The following is a 21,185-nucleotide window of genomic DNA, read 5'->3' as shown; positions in this document are numbered from 1 at the left end:
AAGGAAACTCAAACACATAACTCTTCAAGGATCACAAGGCATCTTCATTTTTGATATCATAAACATGTACAAATTCACCTCAATACATCCATGAATTCAGCGTGATGATTGCACATAAACTGTAAGTGACTATCCCTTTCCAAGCATAGATTTACTGGCTCCTTTTTCCTAATCCCTCAAACCAATCACATGTAGGCATAACATAATCTTCAAATATTTCCCACATACATGTGACCATTTACATTCCATACATCCAGTGTCATCAATTCCATCATTTCAAGATGTTCTTTATCACCTGAAAACCTGCTTTTAAATTCTAACATCTCACAAACAAAAGATGGCATACGGCATAACTATAACATGCTCATGAGATTTAGAAAACTCCATGACTTGAATTCCAAAATTCGATCGAGTAGAAAGTAAAACCAACTTCCCAGGGCTTAAATGTATTTTTGATACCTTTATTCCGCAAATCTCCAAGTTCCAAAACCTTTAACTCATTCTCCAAAACCTTTAAGGATATATAAGTTATACGATTTTTCTAAATCGTAGGAAGTAGTAACAAAAATAATAATAAAAACCCACTTATCTGAAGGTATCCAAGTGAAATTTTTCTTTGATTTTATTTTGCTAATTTCTAAAGTCGCTTCGCTGCAGACTGCGCGATGAAGAGAACGTGGAAAAACTGAAAGCATCTCTTTAAATAGTACTCAAATCCCTCTTCAATTCTAGCACCTACAAGCTATGAACAGTAGATACTATTTAGATTTGAAATTCTTTGGTAGATGGCGACCCTGTTACACCATTTCTGCACATACTGTACTCTGATGTCTGCGCTTCCCCTCGCTCTCTGGTTTTTCCTCATTTTCCCGCAAGGAAATCGGCGCCCCACCACCTTTTGCAGCCAGATTTTCGTATCTCCCCGTTTGAAAAACAAGAGCGCCCACTTTTTTTTTCATTAATTTCGGGTATGTCTTTTTTCGTTGTTGCCACGCAAGCTCCCCTTCTCGTGTATTTTAAAAAAATCAACTCCAGTTTTGCAGCATTTATCCACTATGACATTGCATTTGCTTATAACCAAGCTCTTGTTCCCAACTTGATTCTTTACAACCCGCCCATGCTACTCTTCTATTTTTGTCATGGCCACGCAAGCTGCCGTCTTTACTACATTCTATACACATGATATATCTACTCATATGTATATGCTTGGACCAAGGTAGCATCAAATATCATATTCATATCATGAACCTACTAAAGCACGCATCATGCTTGCACTCCCATAAGAGGTAATCATTGAATCGGCTCATCGATACCATTGAGAAGCTACTACACATCATGCACATGGGTAGCCATTCACATCATTATCATATCCCTTTGACGAGCCACTCATACCATCATTTACATAGCCACGCAGACCATATATATAACTGAGTGTTTCCAACTTACCCATGAGGTCTGAGTGTGAACAGAATCACCACCACCATACTCACAAGAGTCATTTTGAAATAGCTCTCACTAGCAGAGCTGCCACTAGGTTCACCATCCATGGGCATAAAGATATTATTGAAGGGATCATTTTGCCTATGAGGATACACAAGAATTTTGAATGTGTGCTTTGAATGTGTGCAGTATCTTAATAAAGTTCTTCTTGTTTTGCTCATTCCACGATACCTCCAAAGGGTATTCTTTAAAACCATTCCTCATATCATACATGCTCTCACATCTCCATACATCTTGAGAAGGGTGTTCCCTACTGCAAGGCTTACCATAAGCATAAGGCTCCATATTTCACACCACACTCATATACAAAAGCTCCGAGACCTGACTCAGCCTCAGCTTGTCTTATTGAACCTCATTTACAATATAAACATATGTACATGGCATCATATAATGACTCGTCGTAGCACTTAATCCCATGCATCTAGAGTTGCATTTGATAGTCTCATATGCATGGTTTCACATCTTAGACGTGCCATGGCACGACATCCACCCCCTCTAAACCTGCACATCCTCTGGTATGTGCCAAATCATCATCAAGATCCACATATAGCTGGATGTCATCTTCATCTTCTACATTGTTAGGAAAATCATCCTCTTCCTCTTCGGCCATGTCCATGTTTTCACTATCAAGCCTCTCATCCTGAGTTCCCTGTGAATCAAAAGGATTTCTATCAAGCCTTCTTTTAAAGATCTTGATCCTTTTGCCTGCTCTACAAGATTCTTTATCTCTGTTCCATCAAGCTCACACAGGGTATACGTGGCATTTCCATGCACATGCTTGACAATGTAAGGGCCAAACCATCTTTTTGCAAATTTTCTTTGAACAGTGAATTGGTTGTCAAGGCTACTATCATACATTAGGACCCAATCACCTTCTTCAATAGGTTTTGGCCGGAGTCTGTGTCTTCTGTCAAATCTTTCTTTCTTTTTCAACCTTGCATCTTTCAAGCGAGCTTTAGCAAGCTCTACATCTTCAGGCCTCCTCTCCAACTGCCTTATTTGCAATGCAAGGAGGTCTTCCCTGCTCAATCCTTCCACCCAGGGCAATAGATTCCAAGTTGGAACTACTTCTTCAACTAGCATTACTGGCTTCTGACCATACATTAATTCTGCAGGCATGTATCCTTCACTGAGCTATGAGTTGTACGGTCAGCCCACAAAGCATATGGTAGCAGCCTTGGCCACTCTCGCATTCTTTCTCTGCATGCCTTAGCCAAAGCTTTAATGATTGGAGGATGTCCTCGCTCACTTTTACCATTGCCCTCAGGATTGTAAGCACATGTTAGGGACAATTTGATGCCAATTCTAGAAAAGAATTCCCTTGCTTCTTCAACATCTATCAGCTGTTATTTTCCCAACACAACCATACCGACAAATCACATCTTCCAAGAGAAATTTGCATATTGTTTCCGTACTCTTTGTTCTAAGAGCACGCCCCTCTACCTGATTTGTCAAATCTTCTCTTGCAAGTGCTATGTACCGCATCTGCCAAATTCCCAAAGGCATTGTAACTAGATCCACTACCCATTTGTAGTGCATGGCAGGTGGGTAGGTTGGTTGCAGGCCATCACGATGTCGCACATTTGAGTACATTTGACATACCATGCATGTTTCCACATATTGGGAAATATCCTCGTACATTCCTTTCCACCAATATTTTTCCTTTATTTTGGTAAAGGTGGCCCACACACTTTGATGTCCAGCCCAGAGACTCTCATGGAATTCTTTCACAAGCTTCCCTTGAGTCTCTTTATCACATATGACTCTCCGTGGCATAGCTTTCCTCTGCTTAGGATGCTTCCAGAGGTACCCATCCTTTAGAAAATAACCATATGCTTTTCTGCGGATCCTCTTAAATTCTGAGTCAGACCAATTTTCCTGTCTTGTCAGAGTACTCAAGTATTGACCAATAAGCAACCAATCTCCTTCATACATTTCCTCAGTAAAAGACTCAAGTGCATTTGATAGGCAAATATGGTCCCCCTTTGCATATGCAGTAGTGTAGAACTTTGTACCCACATCATCAATGTCACTAATCATCTCTTTTTCATCTTCATACCTGGCTCTTGATAGCATATCTGCAACTGGATTATCTTTTCCTGCAATATGCTCAAACTCAGGATTTAGTGACTTGATATAGGCAATCCACCTAAGCATAGCAATATCTGGAGTGGTACAGCTTGCTATCATCCCAAGAAGTGGCAAGCAATCAGTTTCCACAAGTATAGATGCCCCAATAAGATATTCTTTTTCACATTTTAGAGCAGTGACTATTCCCCATAACTCTCTCTTGATCTGTGGATACTTTCGTTGTCGAAAGCTTAATACCTTTGCTCCAAATCTGATTACATACCTGTGATCATCCTCATCATCTTGCCCTACTGCCCATCCTATCCCAGTAGGACTAGTGTCAACTGTAACAATCACAGGCCTACCACACTCATAATCTACCTTCCTTAGAGTAGGTGATGATTGAAGCAGATATTTCAGCTTCCGCATAGCTTTAGTATGTGCTACATTCCACAAAAATTTTTGATTTTTCCTCAAGAGTTGATAAAGAGGATCTGCTACATGCGCATAATGTGGGATCCAAATAACATAAAAGACACATGCGCCAAGAAATCTCCTCAGCTCTGTAACATTAATGCATATCTCTTTCATTCTTTGTATTGCATCTATCTTGGCTGGACAAGGTCGGCGTCCATTAGTACTACAAAGATGTCCCACTATTAGCACTTCACCAACCCCAAACACTGATTTCAGTCCAGACAAAGTAAGATTCACTTCTTCAAGCCTGGATAGAATCACTTGCGGCGCCCCTTTGAATCCAAATCCCCATCTTTGTCTTTCTCATCACAGCCTTTTATTGGCACATCATCCAGAAATGGCATAGTTATTTGTGGTATGAAGTCTCGTAAGACTTTATTCATTCCATTCATCATATGTGCCTGAGTTGGTGGCTCCCTGTGGTAAGGTACACATCCTTACTAATCCCAAAGGAGTTCTCATTGTGGTCAAGTCCCTGCTTTGTATATCCAGCTGGAACTGATCATATCCCGAATACAGATCACCCATAGAGTATATAGCTTTCCCTGCAAATGCTTCTGCAAACTCATCCACAATCGGACCTGCTCCCACATTCCTGATTGTGACTTTGTTTACAGGTTGCATGTCTTGAATAAAGCACAATGTCCCATTTTTCTTTGGCACAGTAAACCATTTGTTGGAATATGGAGCGCATGATGGCTCCAAAATTCCCATCCTGATCTTTTCTTTTAGTAATTCCATCAGCTTTGGCAAGAGAGCCTTTGGTACTGGAATTGGCTGCAGGTTCCAGGGCACATGTGGAACAGTAAAGATCACCATTGGTGCTGTTACACTTGGATCAACACAGCCTATCTCATGCGGCTGAAAAGCAAAGGCTTTCCCATGTTTCACAAGCATCTCCTCAAAGCATTTCTTTTCAACTGGCAACAGAAAATCCTTCTCACCAATCTTCAGCTCTTTTAGAGTTTCCTGTGTAAACTTATGCCCAATTTTCTTCGGATCTCTAAGATTTGGTTGCATAGAAGCTTCATCTATCTTTTCCTTGCTTCCTCGTGGCAAAGGCAAGGCAACTGGTTTCACCTTCTTTGCAACTGTTTTGTACTTTGTATCAACATGAGCATCCATCTCGCAATTCATGTTTTTACATTCCACCCCCTCAAATTCCTGGATTATATCATACATCTCCACAGATGACACCTCTATCATCTCATTTCCACCCTGTAAGCATGCTCTTCCCATATCAAAAAGCATATCCATAGTATCTACAAATGACACCTCATCAAGCACCCCTGAAACAAACTCATTCTTCTCCAAAAGACCACACTGCTCAAGACTTTTTTGTTCATTTTGTACATTTCTACGCATGCCACACTTCAAATCCTTGCTTTTTACAAAGACCAGTGACCCATAGCTAGAGAATCCCTGAAAATTTGCTGAAAAGTTATTTACATTGATTGAGTCCTGCGAGAACTCATTTTCCCTTGTACCATTGGAATCCCGCTTTACAATGGCACTTGGCCAAAATCCCTCATCTCCCTGTAATTCATGAATTCTCTATTTATCTTTGGGAGTGACTATGCTCGAAGAGACTCACGATTCCTTTCATGGTTAATGCAAACTGTCAAGAACTGAACAGCTTTCTTGCCATCTTTACTCCTTATTCTTGCATATGCCGAGCCATCATCCAAAACCTTTGTTTCCATCCTCACAGCTGTAATGTAGGGTTGCCCAAGGATGAGGGGATACGATGACATCTCCTGAACAAAGAAGTTCTGATCATCTTTCACATCCCCTATAGTTACCCTTACATTTGGACATGCTGCATAGAACTCTCCAGATGAGTTATTAGCTGCTTTAATCATCCACCCATGATCTACATCCATTGGCCACTTACATTTGTTGTAGAGATTTTTAGCCATAAGATTTATTTCAGACCCATGATCAATTAGAGCAACATATGGCTCTTCCAAATCACCTATTTTGACAAGGGTTTCAGTGGTTGCTCTTGCCCAATGGCTCCTGGAGTAATGACTCTTTGTAAGAACTTCTTTTTCATCATCTTCTTCCACAAAGCGCACTTGTCGTGCCCCATCAGCAGAGTGATTACATTCCACCACATTTTCTCTCTCTTCCTTTTGCTGTACCTGTACTCCATGAGTCTTGGAAGTGCTTGCCTCCCCTTGTGATGGAATAGATTCAATTATGGATTGCCTTTTCCTTCGTATAATATCAATTATCTCATCATGGAATTCTTTCTTTGCAATTCCCAAGACTTCCCCTAGTGTAAATTCCACCCTGCTGTTTAGAATCCTCTCTTCAAGCACCTTTTGAGATCTGTTGTGCAGCTTCAATATCAGATTGAAGCTTGTAGAGTGGACTTTTCCCTTTACCCTTCTCCTTCTCATGCTTCATTTTTGCTGGCACTTCTTCCATTGATACTTCCTGTGGAGGTCTGCTATGCGGTGGAGGCATATGTGATGGCCCAGGATCCTTCTTTTCACTTCCACGTGTAACTCTTTTTGATGGCCCTCCTTCCTCATTTTCCCTTTTATGCTTCTCCTCTACCTGTGTCTCATTATTTTGGCATTTAGCAATGTAGGCATGAACAGATAAAGAATCCACAGGCTCCTCCCAGCCAGTCTCAAGACATATACAGTCACCTGCCTCATGCAAAGCTTGCTTAGACACCTTCTTTGACGCAATTAATTCCATTGTTGATGGCCAAAAATCTTCATTCTCATAATCTTCATCATTCTCAGATCCCTGCTTTGATTGACCAGCCTTTAATCCATAGGTTGCTGCCTCAACCATAGAGATGGCATGACTAGCAGCCATATCCTCAACCAGCTTTTTCATCCCTCCTTTCCCAAAGTTTGTACTCAATGGAAGACCAGTCTCTGTAAGGTGGATTTTCCCATCTTTGAAAAACACAAGTTGATTTTTAAGGGCTTCTTTATAGCTAGCACAATCTTTCTTTGCATGTTCTGGGTCATCACACCATAGGCATCTGTATGTAAACCCTTCTTTGCTTTGAGGCCTTTGCATAGAAGCCTGCCCTAATGGTAGCCCCTTTTCTTCAATCCTGGACATCTTCAATTTTAGGTCTCGCATACCCTTAATAAGCTCATCCATCGGCCCTTCTACCTTTGGGAATGTAGTAGCTGGTTTTGGTAGATTCTCAGGGGTAACAGCAGTTATAGGAGTTCCCGAGCTCATCACCATTTTATCCCTCCTTCGTTACCGCTTTGCTAGCATGGTGACCGCATCCTCAACATCATTCCAATCACTCTTTAGTCCCTGCTCTGTATCCTTATCCTCAAGGAGAATTTCTAGTTTTTCTTGGAGATCTTTCCCAGCTGCTTGTAAGAAGAGCTCTGTTTTTTCTCTGTCCAAAGTTGTGCGCTCTATCCTTGACAGCTAGGCATAGCGCTTCTCAAACTCTCTTTGCAGCTCTGTGGCAGAAATTCCCATTTTAGGTTTTGTGACCCATTCCAAGAAAGTTAGTTTGTTCACTCGCTCAGAATCCTCCATGCAATATTCGTCCTTTAAAGCAAGCTTGAACTCCTCCCAATTTCTGCCACCATGTGCTGTCTGCAATCCTCTTATGTGCTCTCTTATTTCTGGAACACATACCAGCTCAAAACTTCGAACCATATCCTCCTCAGTCACCCTGTTTAGCTCCATTTCCTTTATGTAATTGCGCAGGTACTTTGTGATATCCTTTCCATCAAATTGATCCACCTTTTTCACAATTGATTGTAGTGCTTTGGTCGTGGAAATTTGTCCCCTCTCAGTAGCTTGCTGCTGTTGCATGTACATAGTAAACATCTGAAACATCTGCATAACTCCGGGGTCAAAATGAACCCCCTCACCCTCAGAATTCTCAGCCATAGCTTCCCTGTATACTTCACCACACTCTCACCCCAGCAGTTTCACGTCGGGTTCACCAAAGAGCTGTCGTGACGTGGATGGTGTCGCTGGGAAAGTGCGAGACTTCTAGCTGTGAGAGTTGCTTTTGATTTCCACAAGGAAACTCAAACACATAACTCTTCAAGGATCACAAGGCATCTTCATTTTTGATATCATAAACATGTACAAATTCACCTCAATACATCCATGAATTCAGTCTGATGATTGCACATAAACTGTAAGTGACTATCTCTTTCCAAGCATAGATTTACTGGCTCCTTTTTCCAAATCCCTCAAACCAATCACATGTAGGCATAACATAATCTTCAAATATTTCCCACATACATGTGACCATTTACATTCCATACATCCAGTGTCATCAATTCCATCATTTCAAGATGTTCTTTATCACCTGAAAACCTGCTTTTAAATTCTAACATCTCACAAACAAAAGATGGCATACGGCATAACTATAACATGCTCATGAGATTTAGAAAACTCCATGACTTGAATTCCAAAATTTGATCGAGTAGAAAGTAAAACCAACTTCCCAGGGCTTAAATGTATTTTTGATACCTTTATTCCACAAATCTCCAAGTTCCAAAACCTTTAACTCATTCTCCAAAACCTTTAAGGATATATAAGTTATACGATTTTTCTAAATCGTAGGAAGTAGTAACAAAAATAATAAAAAAACCCCACTTATCTGAAGGTATCCAAGTGAAAATTTTCTTTGATTTTATTTTGCTAATCTCTAAAGTCGCTTCGCTGCAGACTGCACGATGAAGAGAACGTGGAAAAACTGAAAGCATCTCTTTAAATAGTACTCAAATCCCTCTTCAATTCTAGCACCTACAAGCTATGAACAGTAGATACTGTTTAGATTTGAAATTCTCTGGTAGATGGCGACCCTGTTACACCATTTTTGCACATACTGTACTCTGATGTCTGCGCTTCCCCTCGCTCTCTGGTTTTTCCTCATTTTCCCGCAAGGAAATCGGCGCCCCACCACCTTTTGCAGCCAGATTTTCGTATTTCCCCGTTTGAAAAACAAGAGCGCCCACTTTTTTTTTCATTAATTTCGGGTATGTCTTTTTTCGTTGCTGCCACGCAAGCTCCCCTTCTCGTGTATTTTAAAAAAATCAACTCCAGTTTTGTAGCATTTATCCACTATGACATTGCATTTGCTTATAACCAAGCTCTTGTTCCCAACTTGATTCTTTACAACCCGCCCATGCTACTCTTCTATTTTTGTCATGGCCACGCAAGCTGCCGTCTTTACTACATTCTATACACATGATATATCTACTCATATGTATATGCTTGGACCAAGGCAGCATCAAATATCATATTCTTATCATGAACCTACTAAAGCACGCATCATGCTTGCACTCCCATAAGAGGTAATCATTGAATCGGCTCATCGATACCATTGAGAAGCTACTACACATCATGCACATGGGTAGCCATTCACATCATTATCATATCCCTTTGACGAGCCACTCATACCATCATTTACATAGCCACGCATACCATATATATAACTGAGTGTTTCCAACTTACCCATGAGGTCTGAGTGTGAACAGAATCACCACCACCATACTCACAAGAGTCATTTTGAAATAGCTCTCACTAGCATAGCTGCCACTAGGTTCACCATCCATGGGCATAAAGATATTATTGAAGGGATCATTCTGCCTATGAGGATACACAAGAACTTTGAATGTGTGCAGTATCTTAATAAAGTTCTTCTTGTTTTGCTCATTCCACGATACCTCCAAAGGGTATTCTTTAAAACCATTCCTCATATCATACATGCTCTCACATCTCCATACATCTTGAGAAGGGTGTTCCCTACTGCAAGGCTTACCATAAGCATAAGGCTCCATATTTCACACCACACTCATATACAAAAGCTCCGAGACTTGACTCAGCCTCAGCTCGTCTTATTGAACCTCATTTACAATATAAACATATGTACATGGCATCATATAATGACTCGTCATAGCACTTAATCCCATGCATCTAGATTTGCATTTGATAGTCTCATATGCATGGTTTCACACCTTAGTCGTGCCATGGCACGACAGCGCGCCTCATGATTCTGACCAAACAAGATTTTTGTCAACTTAACTTTGACAATAGATTTATGATTATTTATTTTTTGCAATTTACTCTTTAAATAGATAATTATTTCATCATACTTCATGAAACAAGATTTACTCTGATAATTTTATTAACCATATTCACAATCATGAAAACAATTTGGAATTTTTTTGCAAAACATCGATTATTATCAAAAGTTTTCGATATATACATAGAGCATCACCATGGCTCCCAAAATCACTGCCTCAATCATGTACGCATAAAGAAGCAAAACTGCGAAGGAGACATACCATGGTACACATGATTCATTACAGAAAGAGGTGCTATAATTCTACTTCTAGGGATAAAGCGGCTAAGAAGCGGCTAAGAAGCCTAAAAACTCGGCATGAAATTCTGAAGTTCCTGGGTGAATGATCAAAGAGTTGAAAATATTTTGCCTCAGCCTCTGACGCTGACTGGTACTGACATTAATACATCGTCCTCCAAAGGACCACATATACCGAGGTCGCTCAATAGGATCAAGAAATTAAAGACTCTCAAAATGACGTGCGAGTCTCACTCTGCTTACTCGGATCGTAGCAGAGTTGATGAGGTGCTTGAATGCAAAGGCTATCGTATCCTGACTGTGGGAGAGTTCAGGAATGCCAGATAGATTCGAGGTATCCATCTAAAATTTCCAATTCAATCTATGAGTTTTCAATTTTTGAAGTTCATTCAAGATAATATTAACAAGTGAAAACATTATTTCCCAGAGTTACTTTAAAATTTTAAGCAATTTTTGTTGCTATTACGTAAATTTGCAATAGCGCTCTGATACCAACTGTAGGATCCCACTGCCCCCTCCGCACACTGGATTCCCGGTAGTAGCTGGCAGCGGAAGCAGCTCCCTCATGCGTGGGGTAGGGTTTCCCACTCGGGGCCTCGCCCTCGAATGTCTGGGCACGAGACTAAGCTAGTGGTCGTTCTGAAAATCAAAACCGGAAAAATTTCCCATGCCCAGAAAATGGGGACGATTCCACCATTTTGAATTTCTTAATGAATTCTTCTAACAAGGTCAAGATATTGAACTAACCTTCATCTGAATAAACCAGATAGAAGGGAAACTATTACAGACTTAACTTGAAGGGATCAACACTTATTTCCTAATTGAATCAGCTGCAGCCGTTGATCTATTCATTAGAGAAGTCTTCATTAGAGAAGTCTTCAGGCTTCTATTTAACTACTCGAGCTTTAAACGTATTCCTATTAATCAATTTTATTATTAAAACTCTACTGGTTCGAGCCTAACCCCATCTGGCGGCCCATGGGTTAGCCACCGCCCAACCACTGGAATTAGTAGAACTAGACAAGTACTCACCCACCCATAATTGAATGCCTTTCTTAACTTTTGCTTTAGAATACAGATACTTTAACTTTTAAAACAATCCATTTACAAACAATTATTGGTTACAGATGTCATAACTCAAAATTTCCATTCAATCCTTGTTTCTCACAAAATAGTATCACTCTGGACTCTTCGTTGAGACCAGCAAGTCAGCAATGAGATCTAGTAATAGATTACAATAATTTTCTTGTCATCATACATATATATATCTTCCACGACATACGCATGGGTGTCCTAAGCACCGCGAGCCTGTGCATCGCCTGGTCAGAACCCTCCAAGATCCTCCTTAGGTGTCTTGGCACTTACTTAGGGACCGCTTCGTCGGCCCTCGCCCATCTTATCGGAAAGCACACCATTTTTCACCATACCTAGGCTGGTCAAGACCTAGGCAGGTTTTTGCCGCGTGAGCCGTCCTTTCAACACTCCCCGCTAGCTGTTGCAACCGAACTTCCCTTAGAAAAACACATATACCAAATGCTCCCTCCAGCATTCTGGCGTAAGACAGTCCTTTAAGAAAACAAGGTTTCTATGCAAGTTTTCAGTTTTTATTTTCTTTTGATTACAATGGGTATATCTTAAATCTGTATCCCAATACTTCTAGATCACAGGTCTAAAATTCCAACAGAATTTCTTGAATTCTGTAACCTTGATCTTCCGATTAGAATCAAGGGTCTTAACTTGATTTCAGATTTGGTGGGTGATTTAAGTGAAATTTTTTTGAACTGGTCACATCATCTTTTCTTGAAACTGACGAAGGAGATTAAGTCTTGGTCATAGTCTGATTCAGGGTGATTTGAGTCTGGAAAGGTTCTCCCGGAACTAACTTTCTTGAAGGGTAATATTTTAATTACTACTTTACTGAATTTCAATCATTGAGTATTTTGCTTAATTGAATTAAAAACTAATCATAAACTCCTATGAGGAATAAATTAATCATTTATCTAAAATTTCGACTTCGATAGTTTTTTTGAATTTTCTCTTTACCATCCTAGAGAATATGAAACGGTAGAATTTTCTCTCACAGGGTATTTACTTATTCATTTATTAATATTCATGGGATTTGAACATAGGATTAAAGAGAACTCTTATTTGAACATAGGATTAAAGAGAACTCTTATTTTGATATAAAAATTTTGTATGCATCTATTTATGCATAAAATCCAACTTCTATGGAAATAACACTTTTATATAAAAGAAACTCCTTTTATGCATCTATTTATGTAAAAAAATCAATTTTGATGAAAGTAACACTTTTATAATAATAAAAATCTTTTATGCATCATTTTATGCATAAAAATCAATATTGGTGAAAGTAACACTTTTATAATAAAAAAATCTTTTATGCATCATTGTATGCATAAAAATCAATATTGGTGAGAGTAACACTTTTATAATAAAAAAATTCTTTTATGCATCATTTTATGCATAAAAATCAATATTGATAAAAGTAACACTTTTATAATAAAAAAAATCTTTTATGCATCATTTTATGCATAAAAATCAATATTGGTGAAAGTAACACTTTTATAACTAGAAAAATTCTTTTATAACTAGAAAAATTATTTTATACATAAAAATCAATATTGGTAAAAGTATCAATTTTATAATAAAAAAATCTTTTATGCATAAAAATCAATATTGATGAAAATAACACTTTTATAATTAAAAAATTATTTCCAATATGCATCTTTGTATGCATGGAATTTAAATCTAATGAAAATCACTCTTTTATAATAAAAAAATAACCAATATTCATCTTTCTATGCATAGAATTGAAATCTAATGAAAATCACTCTTTCATAATAAAAAATAACCAATATGCATCTTTCTATGCATAGAATTTAAATCTAATGAAAATCACTCTTTTACAATAATAAAAAATAACCAATATGCATCTTTCTATGCATAGAATTTAAATTTTAATGGAAATCACTCTTTTATAATAAAAAAATAACCAAAATGTATCTTTCTATGCATAGAATTCAAATTTAATGGAAATAACACTTTTATAATAAAAATATTTCTAATGTGCATTTTTCTATTCCTAGAATGAAAATAATACTTTTAGAATACACAATTGGTGGGGGGATTACTATTTTTGAATAATAAAAGATAAAAAATATTTCACAAAATTTAAGAAAATTTTGCTATAACCTCCTTTGTATGGGTGACCATTTTTCAAATTTTTCTATCCTCAAGTTACTTATAAATTATCCCAAATGGTTTAAAGCATTCTAAACTAATCAAATTCCACTTTTAAAAGAGAAACAATATGAAAAGTTTATTTCTAACAATTTGATTACTTATCTAGGATAAAGAAAGACTCAATTTAAGAATGAAGAGAGGGGGAAAGCCTTTCCAACAAGGCATAACATCGTTTTTTCATTTTAAAGAAAACAAAAATTAGAAAACCATTAAAGGGAATAAAGAAAAAGTAGGATTTCTATCTTACTTGAATTTCTGTGAGCTTTCCTTTGGCTTGATGGTTTGAGGGATCTGCTCTTGTTTGAATTTCTGTGAGCTTTCCTTTGGCTTGATGGTTTGAGGGATCTGCTCTTGTTTGCAACAAGAGTGGCCACCAATTCTTTTGAAGAGAGAAAGGTCAAAAACTAATGAATTATCAATAAATTCACTGTTTTTGGCTCTGGGGTGGAGTAGAGTATCATTGCATAAAACACTATTAAGCTTCTACAAAGGGGGAGGTTTTTATTTATAGGAAAAAGTGAGCTTCTAACCAAGCAAAGTGATTCTAGAATTTTCCAGATTAGCTTCGTCAATTTTTGACTATTTTGGGTCAAATTAGCTTACTTTTTGGAACTAGACTTGAATTAGGAGAGAGGAGAGATGAAATATCTCAATATTTGAGAATTTGAAACTCCACCACACATGTGAAATAGGTGCCTCCTTCATGAGGGGGAATCCCCACTCTGAGGTGTCAAAAATTTATTTTCTTAGTATTTTCTTTGGTCCTTAGTCCACTCTTCATCTTATGTGAGTATTTACTCATTTTTGGGGGGATTTTCTTTATTTCTTCAATTTATCTCCTCCATACATTTGGATGAATCTGATTGGCCCCGAGAACCTTAATTTAAAATTTTCAGAAAATTTGGACCCTTAGGATAAGGCCTTTTGAACAGATTATAATTTATTTCTAATGCACCTTCTGAAAATCTTTTGAAATTCTGTTTCGGAAAAATTTATTTTAATAAGAAGAGATATTTTTCCATCCAAAAATATCTAAAATCTAAAAAACCTCTCTCTAGAACATTTTCTCTCTGTATGCCAAAATAGGTAGAAACAAGATATTTTATTGTTCTGAAGAGGGAATTGATTAACACAAGGGAAGATACTGGACATCTTGAGGGGCTGGGGAGGAATTCTTCATTCTCTCCCACTTGAAAAACACGAGATGTCCTCATCTCGCAAACTGGGGGTAATTTCGCAACAGTTCGGCTTCTTTCTCCTAGGTGGCATCTTAACCAATATTTCTCTCAGAATTCTATTCCTGAGGACCTTTTCTCGAACAATCAAGGATTTCTTCAGGTTGGAGTTCCATCTCCCCTTGGGTTGAAGAAGTTAAGATTTCATTTCATCAAGCACATGATTCGGGCTTGGTACATACTTTTTAGGTAGGCTGACATGAAATACATTATGTACTTTAAGTTGAGAAGGCAGAAGAAAATTCAATTTGTGAGTTTTTAATTTTTGAAGTTCATTCAACATAATATTAACAAGTGAAAACATTATTTCCCAGATTTACTTTAAAATTTTAAGTAATTTCTGTTGTTGTTACGTAAATTTACAACAGTGCTCTGATACCAACTGTAGGATCCCAGTGCCCTCTCCGCACTCTAGATTCCTGATAGTTAGCTAGCAACACAAACAGCTCCCTCATTGCACGGGGTAGGGTTTCTTACTCGGGACCTCGCCCTCGAATGTCTGGGCACGAGACTAAGCTAGTGGTCATTCCGAAAACCGAAACCGGGAAAATTTTGCATGCCTGAAAAACGGGAACGATTCCACCATTTTGAATTTCTTAATAAATTTTTTTAACGAGGTCAAGATATTGAACTAACCTTCATCTGAATAAACCAGATAGAAGAGAAACTATTACAGACTTAACTTGACGGGATAAATGCTTTTTTCCTAATTGAATTAGGCACAGCCGTTGATCTATTCATTAGAGAAGTCTTCAGGCTTTTATTTAACTACTAGAGTTCTAAACGTTAATCAATTTTATTATTAAAACTCTACTAGCTCCAGTCTAACCCCATCCGGTCCATGGGTTAGCCGCTGCCCAACCATTGGAATTGGTAAAACCAGACAAGTACTCACCCACCCATAATTGAATGCCTTTCTTAACCTTCGCTTTAGAATACAGATATGCACACACTCCTCTTTAAACTTTAACTTTTAAAACAATCCATTGATAAACAATTATTGGTTATAGATGTCATAACTCAAAATTTTCATTCAATCCTTGTTTCTCACAAAACAGTATCACTCTGGACTCTCCGTTGAAACCAACAAGTCAGCAACGAGATCCAGTAAAACAGATTACAATAATTTTCTCGTCATCATACATATATATATCTTCCACGACATACATATGGGTGTTCTAAGCACCGCGAGCCCCTACATCCCCAGGTCTGAACCCTCCAGGATCCTCCTTAGGTGTCCTGGCACTTCACTCAGGGATCGCTTCATCGGCCCTCACCCATCGTACCGAAAGCACACCATTTTTTACCATACCCAGGCTGGTCAAGACCTGGGCAAGTTTTTACCGCGTGAGCCATCCTTTGAACACTCCCGGCTAGCTGTTGCAACCAAACTTCCCTTAGAAAAATACATATACCAAATGCTTCCTCCAGCATTCTGGCGTAAGACAGTCCTTTAAGAAAACAGGGTTTCTATGCAAGCTTTGAGTTTTGATTTTCTTTTGAATACAATGGGTATATCTTAAATCCGTATCCCAATACTTCTAGATCAGAGGTCTAAAATTCCAATCGAGTTTCTTGAATTCTGTAACCTTGATCGTCCGATTAGAATCAAGGGTCTTAACTTGATTTCAGATTGGTGGGTGATTTGAGTGAAATTTTTCTGAACTAGTCACATCGTCTTTTCTTGAAACTGACGAAGGAGATTAAGTCTTGGTCATAGTCTGATTCAGGTTTTGAGTCTGGAAAGATTCTCCCTGAACTAACTTTCTCGAAGGGCAATATTTCAATTACTACTTTACTAAATCTCAATCATTGAGTATTTTGCTTTACTGAATTTAAAGCTAATCATGAATTCCTATGAGGAATAAATTAATCATTTATCTACTAAAATTTCGTCTTCGATAGTTTTTTTGAATTTTCTCATTACCATCCTAGAGAATATGAAACGGTAGAGTTTTCTCTCATAGAGTATTTACTTATTCATTTACCAATATTCATGGGAACATAGGATTAAAGAGAACTCTTATTTTGATATAAAAATTTTGTATGCATCTATTTATGCATTAATCCAACTTCTATGAAAATAACACTTTTATATAAAAGAAAATCCTTTTATGCATCTATTTATGTAAAAAAAAATCAATTTTGATGAAAGTAACACTTTTATACTAAAAAAAATTCTTTTATGCATCATTTTATGCATAAAAATAAATATTGGTGAAAGTAACACTTTTATAATTAAAAATTTTCTTTTATGCATCATTTTATGCATAAAAATCAATATTGGTGAAAGTAACACTTTTATAATAATAAAAAAATCTTTTATGCATAAAAGTCAATATTGATGAAAGTAACACTTTTATAAAAAAAAACTCTTTTATGCATCATTTTATGCATAAAAATCAATATTGGTGAAAGTAACACTTTTATAATAATAAAAATCTTTTATGCATCATTTATTGCATAAAAATCAATATTGATGAAAGTAACACTTCTATAATAAAAAACATTCTTTTATGCATCATTTTATGCATAAAAATCAATATTGATGAAAGTAACACTTGTATAATAAAAAAATTCTTTTATGCATCATTTTATGTATAAAAATTAGTATTGGTGAAAGTAACACTTTTATAATAAAAAAATTCTTTTATGCATAAAAATCAATATTGATGAAAGTAACACTTTTATAATAAAAAAATTATTTCCAATATGCATCTTTCTATGCATAGAATTTAAATCTAATGAAAATCACTCTTTTATAATCATAATAAATAACCAATATGCATCTTTCTATGCATAGAATATAAATCTAATGAAAATCACTCTTTTATAATAAAAAAATAACCAATATGCATCTTTCTATGTATAGAATTTAAATCTAATGAAAATCACTCTTTTATGATAATAAAAAATAACCAATATGCATCTTTCTATGCATAGAATTTAAATTTTATTAGAAATCACTCTTTTATAATAAAAAAATAACCAATATGCATCTTTCTATGCATAGAATTCAAATTTAATGAAAATAACACTTTTATAATAAAAAAATTTTTACTATGCATTTTTCTATGCCTAGAATGAAAATAATACTTTTAAAATACACAATTGGTGGGGATTACTCTTTTTGAATAATAAAAGATAAAAATTATTTCACAAAATTTAAGAAAATTTTACCATAACCTCCTTTGTATGGCTGATCATTTTTTAATTTTTTCTATCCTCAAGTTACTAAAAAAATATCCCAAATCGTTTAAAGCATTCTAAACTAATCAAATCCACTTTTAAAAGAGAAACAATATGAAAAGTTTAATTCTAACAATTTGATTACTTATCTAGGATAAAGAAAGGCTGAATTTAAGAATGAAGAGAGGGGAAAAGCCTTTCCAACAAGGCATAACATCATTTTTCCTTTTAAAGAAAACAAAAATTAGAAAACCATTAAAATGAATAAAGAAAAAGTAGGATTTCTAGCTTACTTGAAATTCTATGAGCTTTCCTTTGGCTTGATGGTTTGAGGGATCTGCTCTTGTTTGCAACAAGAGTGGCCACTAGTTCTTTTGAAGAGGGAAAGGTAAAAAACTAATGAATTATCAATAAATTCACTGTTTTTGGATTTGGGGTGGAGTAGGGTAACAGTGCATAAAACACTATTAAGCTTCTACAAAGAGGGAGGCTTCTATCTATAGGAAAAAGTGAGCTTCTAACCAAGCAAACTGATTCCAGAATTTTCCAGATCAGTTTGGTCAATTTTTGACCATTTTTGGATCAATTTAGCTTACTTTTTGGAACTAGACTTGAATTAGGAGAGAGGAGAGATAAAATATCTCAATATTTGAGAATTTAAAACTCCACCACACATGTGAAATAGGTGCCTCCTTCATGAGGGGGAATCCCCGCTCTCAGGTGTCAAAAATTTATTTTTTTAGTATTTCCTTTGGTCATCTTATGTGAGTATTTACTCATTTTTGGGGGGATTTTCTTTATTTCTTAAATTTATCTCCTCCATACATTTGGATGAATCTGATTGGCCCCTCAGAACCTTAATTTAAAATTTTCAGAAAATCTAGACCGTTAGGATAAGGCCTTTTGAACAGATTATAATTTATTTCTAATGCACCTTCTGAAAATCTTTTTAAACTTATGTTTCGGGGAAATTTATTTTATTAAGAAGAGATATTTTTCCATCCAAAAATATCTAAAATCTAAATAATCTCTCTCTAGAATATTTTCTCTCTCTAAGCTAAACTAGGTAGAAACAAGATCTTTTATTATTCGGAAGAGGGAATTGATTACAAGGGAAGATACTGGACATCTTGAGGGGTTGGGGAGGAATTCTTTATTATCTCCAACTTGAAAAACGCGAGATGTCCTTATCTCGCAAACTAGGGGTAATCGCGCAACAGCTCAGATTCTTTCTCCCAAGTGGCATCTTAAAAAGGATAGAACTTCCATTTAACCAATAATTCTCTCAGAATTCTATTCCTGAGAACCTTTTCCCGAACATCGAGGATTTCTTCAGGTTGGAGTTCCATGTGTCCTTGGGTTGAAGAAGTTAAGATTTCATCACGTCAAGCACATGATTCGGGCTTGGGACATAATTTTTAAGTAGGCTGACATGAAATACATTATGTACTTTAAGTTGAGGAGGCAGAAGAAGCTCATAGGCTAAGTCACCTACTTTCTTTGTAATCAGATATGGTCCACAATATCTGGGGGATAACTTCTTGAGATAGAGAACTTCTTTTGGGGCGTACTCGAATGAAGACCATATCTGCTTCTTCGAAATTTTTGTCTGTCCTCTTCTTATATGCATACTACTTCTATCTATCCTGGGCAGCTTTTATATCTTTGGGAATTGACTGCATCTACTGTGCTGCTCCATGTCGTCAAGCATTTGTCTGGACATCTCGACCCTAATCAATGGATCGGACCAAGTTAATGGAGTTAAGCAATCTTGTCCATGTAGAGCTTTGAAAGGGCTCATCCCAATACTTCGGTGATAAGAAGCATTGTAGGCGAACTCGACTACTTCTTGGGTTCCCTCCCATAGCATGACCGAAGTATATCTTCGATTACTTGGTTCACCCTTTCTGTTTGACCATCGGTCTCGGGGTCGTAAGCTGTGCTGAGATCCAAGAAAGTTCCTACTGCTTCGAAAAATGCAGTCCAGAACCTTGACGTGAACTTGGGATCTCGATCACTTACTATTCTCTTGGTGGGTAGGCCATGGAATCCGAAGATTTCCTTGAGGAACACTCTGGCCACATCCACAGCAGTGTAGGTTTCTTTTACTGGAATCAAATGGGCAACTTTGGTTAGTCTATCACAACTACCAAGAAGATGGAGTTGTAACCTGATTGCACTAAAGGTAATCCAGTAATAAAATCCATACTGATACATTTCCACTTCATTTGGGGGATGTCTAATGGATGTAACTTCCCAGGCATTTTTACTCTCTCGGCCTTGACTTTTTGATTGGTCAGACATTGACGTACATGATTAAGAACATCCTTTTTTAGACCAGGCCAAAAGAAGCTTTTCTTCATAGACATGTAGGTTTTGATGAAACCTGGATGTCCCGCAATAAGGCTGCCATGGGTTTTATTCAGAATTTGACCCTTAGTTCCCTCATCATTGGGAGGAATGCATAGCCTGTGTGATTATAATACATAATTCCATCATTCAGGCTCTACCCTTAAACTCAGTTCAACTCCTCTGGAGTTTTGCTTTCCTGGGTAGCAATAGGGCCAAAGAATCTATCCTGCATGATCTTCTCTCTTTCTTCAATAATCAAAGGATTTTACACTACAGTAATTGCAAGCAAGAAGGCTTTTCTGCTGAGGGCATCTGCTACCACATTTTCTTTCCTTGGGCGGTACTTGATTTCAAAATCAAATTCCTACAGGGTCTGCATCCACCTTCTTTGGCGCATATTGAGATCCTTTTGAGTGAAGATCCAGTTTAAGCTCTCATGATCTGTCATCAAAGTGAATCTCTGACCTAGTAGGTAATGTCTCCATATCTTCTGGGCATTTACTACTGAAAGTAGTTCTAGGTCGTGGTGGACAGCATAATTTCTCTCATGCATTCTGCGTTTTCTGGACTCTCAATCCCAAGAATCCTCTGACTTCTTTCACTTTCTTTGGTTTAGGCTAATCTATGAGACTGCTTGGACTTTTGCAAAATCTGGAGAAATTCCATCTTTGGATACCAGAAAGCCCAAGTATTCAACATGGTCAGCAGAGAAAATGCATTTTCTCTTTTTTGCAAAGAGTTGGTACTTCCTTAGAATC

Source organism: Cibotium barometz, chromosome 10 (assembly GCF_041138505.1).
Source record: "Cibotium barometz isolate CiBa-2024 chromosome 10, ASM4113850v1, whole genome shotgun sequence".
Classification (NCBI taxonomy): Eukaryota; Viridiplantae; Streptophyta; class Polypodiopsida; order Cyatheales; family Cibotiaceae; genus Cibotium; species Cibotium barometz.
This window is presented reverse-complemented; position numbering follows the sequence as displayed.